This window comes from Amblyraja radiata, chromosome 38 (assembly GCF_010909765.2).
Source record: "Amblyraja radiata isolate CabotCenter1 chromosome 38, sAmbRad1.1.pri, whole genome shotgun sequence".
NCBI classification, from domain to species: domain Eukaryota; kingdom Metazoa; phylum Chordata; class Chondrichthyes; order Rajiformes; family Rajidae; genus Amblyraja; species Amblyraja radiata.
The window spans coordinates 1,573,300-1,581,494 of record NC_045993.1 but is presented as its reverse complement, the minus strand read 5'-3'; the positions used below and the strand labels follow the sequence as shown (position 1 = coordinate 1,581,494).

The 8,195-nt window shown below is 50.1% G+C and overlaps 1 long non-coding RNA gene across 2 annotated transcripts; it reads left to right on the top strand.

Annotated features, from left to right (window-relative positions):
• Positions 1-2,923: 2,923 nt before the first annotated feature.
• On the top strand, positions 2,924-7,217 carry LOC116966951. 2 transcript variants are annotated; one of them, XR_004410099.1, is made up of 3 exons: positions 2,924-3,054; positions 5,851-5,974; positions 6,640-7,217. It is a non-coding gene; the product is annotated as an uncharacterized LOC116966951 (long non-coding RNA). The 2 variants fall into 2 exon arrangements; XR_004410098.1 differs by having other exon boundaries at positions 6,729-7,089.
• Positions 7,218-8,195: the final 978 nt, after the last annotated feature.

The window sequence follows — 8,195 nt, the reverse complement described above, 5'->3', positions numbered from 1 at the left end:
TTCTGTAAACCAGCATCTGCAGTTCCTTGTATCTAAGCAGGACATTACCCATCTCAAACCCAAGTTAAGATCTAGTCCTGGCCTTTATGAAACACTCCTAGAACACAGAACAAACACTTGGACAGATACTTGATTAGGAAATGTTTAGAGGGATAAAAACATAGAAAATAGGTGCAGGAGGAGGCCATTCGGCCCTTCGAGCCAGCACCGCCATTCATTGTGATCGTGGCTGATCGTCCCCTATCAATAACCCGTGCCTGCCTTCTCCCCATATCCTTGACTCCACCAGCCCCTGGAGCTCTATCTAACTCTCTCTTAAATCCATCCAGTGACTTGGCCTCCACTGCCCTCTGTGGCAGGGAATTCCATAAATTCACAACTCTCTGGGTGAAAAAGTTTTTTCTCACCTCAGTCTTAAATGACCTCCCCTTTATTCTAAGATGTGGGCAAATGGGACCAGCTAAGATGGGGCATCATGGATGAGTTGGGACGAAGGGCCTGTTTCCATGCTGTCTGACTATCACTCCAAACAGTTACCTTTCTTGTTGCGAAGGAACAGGTGACGTTTCGGTTCAGTCCCCTTCTTTAGACACTTCAGGTGTTTAACAGACACCTGGACAGGTACATGGGTTTAAGGTTTCGAGGGATATGGACCAAGCGCGGGCAGGTGGGACTGGCGTAGATGGGGCATCTTGATCAGCGTGGATGAGTTGGGCTGAAGGGCCTGTTTCCGAGCTGCACGACCCTATGACACGATCGGACATTGAAAAGTACAACTCCTGAGACTGAAGAAGGGTCTCGACCTGAAACGTCGCCCGTTCCTTCTCTCCAGAGATGCTGCCCGTCCCACTGAGTTGCTCTGCGGGACGCATTTCGAAACACTAAGGGGCAGAAAACGCTAGTGGGAGTTGTGTACAGGCCACCTAACAGTAGTAGCGGAGTTGGGGATGGCATCAAACAGGAAATTAGAAATGCGTGCAACAAAGGTGAAGAAATACTGGATAGACTCGGCTTGTACTCGCTGGAATTTAGAAGATTGAGGGGGGGTCTTATAGAAACTTACAAAATTCTTAAGGGGTTGGACAGGCTAGATGCAGGAAGATTGTTCCCGATGTTTGGGGAAGTCCAGAACAAGGGGTCACACAGTTTAAGGATAAGGGGGAAATCTTTTAGGACCGAGATGAGGAAAACATTTTTCACACAGTGAATCTGTGGAATTCTCTGCCACAGAATGTAGTTGAGGCCACACAGTTCATTGGCTATATTTAAGAGGGAGTTTGATGTGGACCTTGTGGCTAAAGGGATCAGGGGGTATGGAGAGAAGGCAGGGATGGGATACTGAGTTGGATGATCAGCCATGATCACATTGAATGGCGGTGCAGGCTCGAAGGGCCTACTCCTGCACCTATTGTCTATGTTTCTATGTGTCTATCTTCAGTGTAAACCAGCATCTGCAGTTCCTTCCCGCACACACTCCGAGTCCTACGAGCCAGATGGGGGGAAAGGACATTATTCCTGTGTCACTCTGTGAGGGACTGCTGGCCCAGAGACTGCTGCAAATTTACAGTGTGCCGTTATAGCTGCATGCTACCCCATTTATATCCAAATCTGTTTGACCACTTTTAACCTAAACTGCGGTTTAGAGGAGTGCAGATTTCACCGCCTCCCCATTGCCAGGGAATATCACATCACATCACATCACGCAGTGTTTAGAGAATTATCTCCAGCTTTTATTGTTTAATCACTGGCAAAGCTATAATTTATTTCAGGCGTTAATGGATGTCAGCATCACTGGTAAAACAAACACCAGCGGTAATTAACCCTGTAGGTAGAATGTAGGGAAGAGTACAGCATGGGAACAGGCCCTTCGACCCACAATCTCCGTGCTGAACACGACGCCAGGTTAGACTGATCTCCTCTTCCTGCTCGTGATCCGTGTCCCTCCATTCCCTGCAGATCCATCAGCTTATCTGGAAGTCTCTTAACCACCACTATCGTATCTGCCTCCACCACCACCCCTGGCAGCGCGTTCCAGGCACCCACCACCCTCTGTGTAAAAATACCCCCCCCCACATCTCCTTTAAACATTGCCCCTCGCACCTTAAACTTCAAGATAAGGGGGAAGTCTTTTAGGACCGAGATGAGAAAAATTCTACGCACAGTTTTGGTCTCCAAATCTGAGGAAAGACATTCTTGCCATAGAGGGAGTACAGAGAAGGTTCACCAGACTGATTCCTGGGATGTCAGGACTTTCACTTGAAGAAAGACTGGATAGACTCGGCTTGTACTCGCTAGAATTTAGAAGATTGAGGGGGGATCTTATAGAAACTTACAAAATTCTTAAGGGGTTGGACAGGCTAGATGCAGGAAGATTGTTCCCGATGTTGGGGAAGTCCAGAACAAGGGGTCACACAGTTTAAGGATAAGGGGGAAGTCTTTTAGGACCGAGATGAGAAAATAATTTTTTACACAGAGAGTGTTAAATCTGTGGAATTCTCTGCCACAGAAGGTAGTTGAGGCCACAGTTCATTGGCTATATTTAAGAGGGAGATAGATGTGGCCCTTGTGGCTAAAGGGATCAGGGGGTATGGAGAGAAGGCAGGTACAGGATACTGAGTTGGATGATCAGCCATGATCATATTGAATGGCGGTGCAGGCTCGAAGGGCCGAATGGCCTCTACTCCTGCACCTATTTTCTATGTTTCTATGTTTCTATGTAAAGCCGTGCCCTCTAGTCTTTGACATTTCCATATCTATCTATCTATATATTTATGCCAGCACCGCCATTCAATGTGATCACGGCTGATCATCCACAATCAGTACCCCGTTCCTGCCTTCTCCCCATATCCCTTGATTCTGTTTGTTCTAAGAGCTAGATCTAACTGAGGTTTAACCCCGCGGGGGTTGTTTCTCTCTGTCCACAGCATCGGCCACAATGAGGTGATCGGGATGTGCCGGGTTGGGAACGCTGCTGACGGCCCGGGCCGGGAACACTGGAACGAGATGCTGGCAAATCCACGCAAGCCCATTGAGCAGTGGCACCAGCTGATCGAGGTGAGTCTACCGAGACTGGCACAGAGTGCTGGAGTAACTCAGCTGGTCAGGCAGCATCTGTGGAGAACATGGATAGGTGACGTTTCACAGAGTGCTGGAGTAACTCAGCGGGTCAGGCAGCATCTGTGGAGAACATGGATAGGTGACGTTTCACAGAGTGCTGGAGTAACTCAGCGGGACAGGCAGCATCTGTGGAGAACATGGATAGGTGACGTTTCACAGAGTGCTGGAGTAACTCAGCGGGTCATGCAACATCTGTGGAGTGAAGGAAATAGGCAACGTTTCGGGCTGAAACCCGGAAGGGTTTCGGCCCGAAACGTTGCCTATTTCCAGAAGAGTTTCGGCCCGATACAATGCTGGTTCATTATGATGATAGACACAAAATGCTGGAGTAACTCAGCGGGTCAGGCAGAATCTGTGGAGAACATGGATACGTGACGTTTCACAGAGTGCTGGAGTAACTCAGCGGGTCAGGCAGCATCTGTGGAGAACATGGATAGGTGACGTTTCACAGAGTGCTGGAGTAACTCAGCGGGTCAGGCAGCATCTGTGGAGAACATGGATAGGTGACGTTTCACAGAGTGCTGGAGTAACTCAGCGGGTCAGGCAGCATCTGTGGAGAACGTGGATAGGTGACGTTTCACAGAGTGCTGGAGTAACTCAGCGGGTCATGCAACATCTGTGGAGTGAAGGAAATAGGCAACGTTTCAGGCTGAAACCCGGAAGGGTTTCGGCCCGAAACGTTGCCTATTTCCAGAAGAGTTTCGGCCCGATACAATGCTGGTTCATTATGATGATAGACACAAAATGCTGGAGTAACTCAGCGGGTCAGGCAGAATCTGTGGAGAACATGGATACGTGACGTTTCACAGAGTGCTGGAATAAATCAGCGGGTCAGGCAGCATCTGTGGAGAACATGGATAGGTGACGTTTCACAGAGTGCTGGAGTAACTCAGCGGGTCAGGCAGCATCTGTGGAGAACATGGATAGGTGACGTTTCACAGAGTGCTGGAGTAACTCAGCGGGTCAGGCAATGGTATGTTAGCTTGTTAGCTTTCATAGCAAAAGGATTTGAGTATAGGAGCAGGGAGGTTCTACTGCAGTTGTACAGGGTCTTGGTGAGACCACACCTGGAGTATTGCGTACAGTTTTGGTCTCCTAATCTAAGGAAGGACATTATAGCCATAGAGGGAGTGCAGAGAAGGTTCACCAGACTGATTCCTGGGATGTCAGGACTTTCAAAGACTGGATAGACTTGGTTTATACTCGCTAGAATTTAGGAGATTGAGGGGGGTATCTTATAGAAACGTACAAAATTCTTATGGGGTTGGACAGGCTAGATGCAGGAAGATTGTTCTCGATGTTGGGGAAGTCCAGGACAAGGGGTCACAGCTTAAGGATAAGGGGGAAATCCTTTAGGACCGAGATGAGAAGAAACTTTTTCACACAGAGAGTGGTGAATCTCTGGAACTCTCTGCCACAGAGGGTAGTTGAGGCCAGTTCATTGGCTATATTTAAGAGGGAGTTAGATGTGGCCCTTGTGGCTAAAGGGATCAGGGGGTATGGAGAGAAGGCAGGTACGGGATACTGAGTTGGATGATCAGCCATGATCATATTGAATGGCGGTGCAGGCTCGAAGGGCCGAATGGCCTACTCCTGCACCTATTTTCTATGTATCTATTTTCTATGTATCTGTGGAGAGAAGGAACGGGTGACGTTTCAGGTCGAGACCCTTCTTCAGACTGAGAGTCAGGGGAGAGGGAGACACAGAGATAAGGATGTGCAAGGTGTGAAAACGGGGCAGCAAAGGGGATGAGGGTCAAAGAAAATGTAGAATAGACCTTTGTGTGGGAAGGAACTGTAGATGCTTGTTTTACACCGAAGGTAGACACAAAACGCTGGAGTAACTCAGTGGGTCAGGCAGCATCTGTGGAGAACACCGGTACCAACAGGATGACTCTTTGGGTCGCAACCGTTCTTCAGACTTCCGACAATAAATATCTCTTAACATTTTCTGTAAACCAGCATCTGCTGTTCCTTGTATCTAGGCAGGACATCGATCAACTCAAACCTCTCTCCTGACCCCAGTGTCCTTCGTTGCTCAACGTTCGAGTTACTGAACCAGGCCACGTTGAAACCAGTCAGAATGCTCTCACATGTCCTATAATGGTGAAGTGGCAGCAAGTCTTCACAGTCAGTCTCCACAACATTTCCTCACCCTCACTACTCGCGCCTGGAGTATTGTGTGCAGTTTTGGTCTCCTAATTTGAGGAAGGACATTCTTACTATTGAGGGAGTGCAGCCTAGGTTCACCAGGTTAATTCCCGGGATGGCGGGACTGTCATATGATGAGAGAATGGATCGACTGGGCTTGTATTCACTGGAATTTAGAAGGATGAGAGAGGATCTTATAGAAACGTAGAAAATTCTTAAGGGATTGGACAAGCTAGAGGCAGGAAAAATGTTCCCGATGTTGGGGGAGTCCAGAACCAGGGGTCTCAGTTTCAGTCTAAGGGGTCGGCCATTTAGGAAAATCTTTTTAACCCAGAGAGTTGTGAATCTGTGGAGTTCTCTGCCACAGAAGGCAGTGGAGGCCAATTCACTGGATGTTTTCAAGAAAGAGTTAGATTTAGCTCTTAGGGCTAACGGAATCAAGGGATATGGGGAAAAAGCAGGAACGGGGTACTGATTGTGGATGATCAGCCACGATCATATTGAATGGCGGTGCTGGCTCGAAGGGCCGAATGGCCTACTTCTGCACCTATTTTCGATGTTTCTTCCCCTTGTGTTTTTCAGGAGAAGGTGATGAACAGCTACATGACAAAGAGTTTTCCCTCGGGTTCAGGAGCCACCAAACCAGTCAGCATCGTGGTGGAGAGCCCTCATTCAGACTGAGGTTACTGCTTCACATCCATACAATGTTAGTCTGCTCTCAACCCTTCATGCCTTGTAGATAGACACAAAGTGATCTTGAGTGAGTGAGTGTGCGAGTGAGTGTGTGGGTGAGTGTGTGGGTGAGTGTGTGGGTGAGCGAGTGTGGGTGAGTGTGTGGGTGAGTGTGTGGGTGTGTGGGTGAGTGAGTGAGTGAGTGTGTGAGAGTGAGTGTGTGAGTGAGTGTGTGAGTGTGTGGGTGAGTGTGTGGGTGAGCGAGTGTGGGTGAGTGTGTGGGTGAGTGAGTGAGTGTGTGAGTGAGTGTGTGAGTGAGTGAGTGTGTGGGTGAGTGTGTGGGTGAGTGTGTGGGTGTGTGGGTGAGTGTGTGAGTGAGTGTGTGGGTGAGTGAGTGAGTGAGTGAGTGAGTGAGTGAGTGAGTGAGTGAGTGAGTGAGTGAGTGAGTGAGTGTGTGCGAGTGAGTGTGCAAGTGCGTGCGTGTGCGAGTGAGTGAATGTGTTGTGTGTGTGTGAGTGTGCGAGTGTGAGTGAGTGGGTGAGTGTACAAGTGAGTGAGTGTGGGTGAATGAGTGTGCAAGTGAGTGCGTGTGGGTGAGTGAGTGTGCGAGTGAGTGAGTGTGCGTGTGTGTGAGTGAATGAAGGAGCGATGAACAGGCAGGGGTAAAGGAAAGTGACACCAATGTGCTTCATTTGACAGATCGGACATCAGTGTGAGTAATCGCCATCACCACCATCTGCCCTGTCTTTATCTGTCCGTCTCTCTCTATCTCTATCTCTCTCACACAGGGACTCAAGAAGCCAGCAGTGCAATATTTTCTTTTTCTTCAATTTGTAAATCCTTCACCGCGAGAGAGAAAGAGAGAAAGAGGGAGAAGGAGAGAGAGAATTGGAGCGACTGGGAGATGAGGAACAGACTCTCCCACCCACCGTTCTGAGGTGACCCCCGCCATCGACCTGAGGGACTGGGATGGAGAGAGAGCAAGACTCGGGGGTTGTCCACACTCCATTACACCCGCCTCCCTGCATTGGAGAGGGGGCTGGGTCTGTGATGTGACCCCTCCCACCCTCCCCCCACCAACATTTCTCCATGGATCCAGGGCCCAAGAGGAAGATTCAGAGAGTCTCATCGACAGAAATTGTCATTTTCTGAGGAAAAAAATGTCACTTCAAACACATGTGTCACCATGTTGTGGATGTGTGTGCCTTGTCAACCATGTGGGACATTCCATCTCCATCTATGCCCCCCCCCCCCCCAAACCCCCCCCTCCCCCATTCCCCTGCTCCCACCGAGCCATCCTTTCCCCTCTAAGGCCTTGGCATCTCATATCCGAGGAAGCTTGTGTTTGGGCCGTTGGGTTTGGGTGGAGGGAGGGGGTTGGTCACCCGTCCTGGTGGTCTCAATGTCCTTCCTGATTCTAGGCCTGGGTTGTTGGAGTTGGTGGGACCTGTTGGCAGAGTTGCCCTGCGAGCCCCCCCCCCAGTAAACAGGCAGGACCGAGACCCCCCAGAGGTATCTCCTCACCTCCCTGGTCGACCTTGGTCCTCACTCCAGGCAGCCAGCGATGGGTGGGGCGTGCGATGCCTGGATTCTCACCGAAGTGGAGACGTTCGACTGACAGCCCGACTCTACGCAACAGCGGCTACTGTTCCCCTCACCCCCTCCCCCTCCCGACCCAAGCCCAACTCAGCTGCCCCCTTGTCAGGGCCTGTAGATACCAGGGATGTCCATCTGACCTCCAGGGCCAGGCACGGGGTTGATGTTCCCGTATCTCGTGTCTCGTGTTCGCGGGGGGGTGGGGTGGGGGGGGGTGAGGTTAAGGGGGTCCGCTGTATGTCCGTGGAGGCCAATTCACTGGCTGTATTCAAGAGAGAGTTAGATCTAGCTCTGAGGGCTAACGGAATCAAGGGATATGGGGAGTAGGCAGGAACGGGGTTTTTGTGGAATTTGTGGAATTCTCTGCCTCAGGTGGAGGCCGGTTCTCTGGATGCTTTCAAAAGAGAGCTAGATGAGACTCTTAAAGATAGCGGAGTCGGGGGATATGGGGAGAAGGCAGGAACGGGGTACTGATTGTGGATGATCAGCCGTGATCACATTGAATGGCGGTGCTGGCTCGAAGGGCCGAATGGCCTACTCCTGCACCTATTGTCTATTGCTTAAATGTGAAGGAGGGTCTCGACCTATTTTCTAAGTTTCTAATATGCCCCTGTCCCACTTAGGAAACCTGAACGGAAACCTCTGGAGGCTTTGCGCCC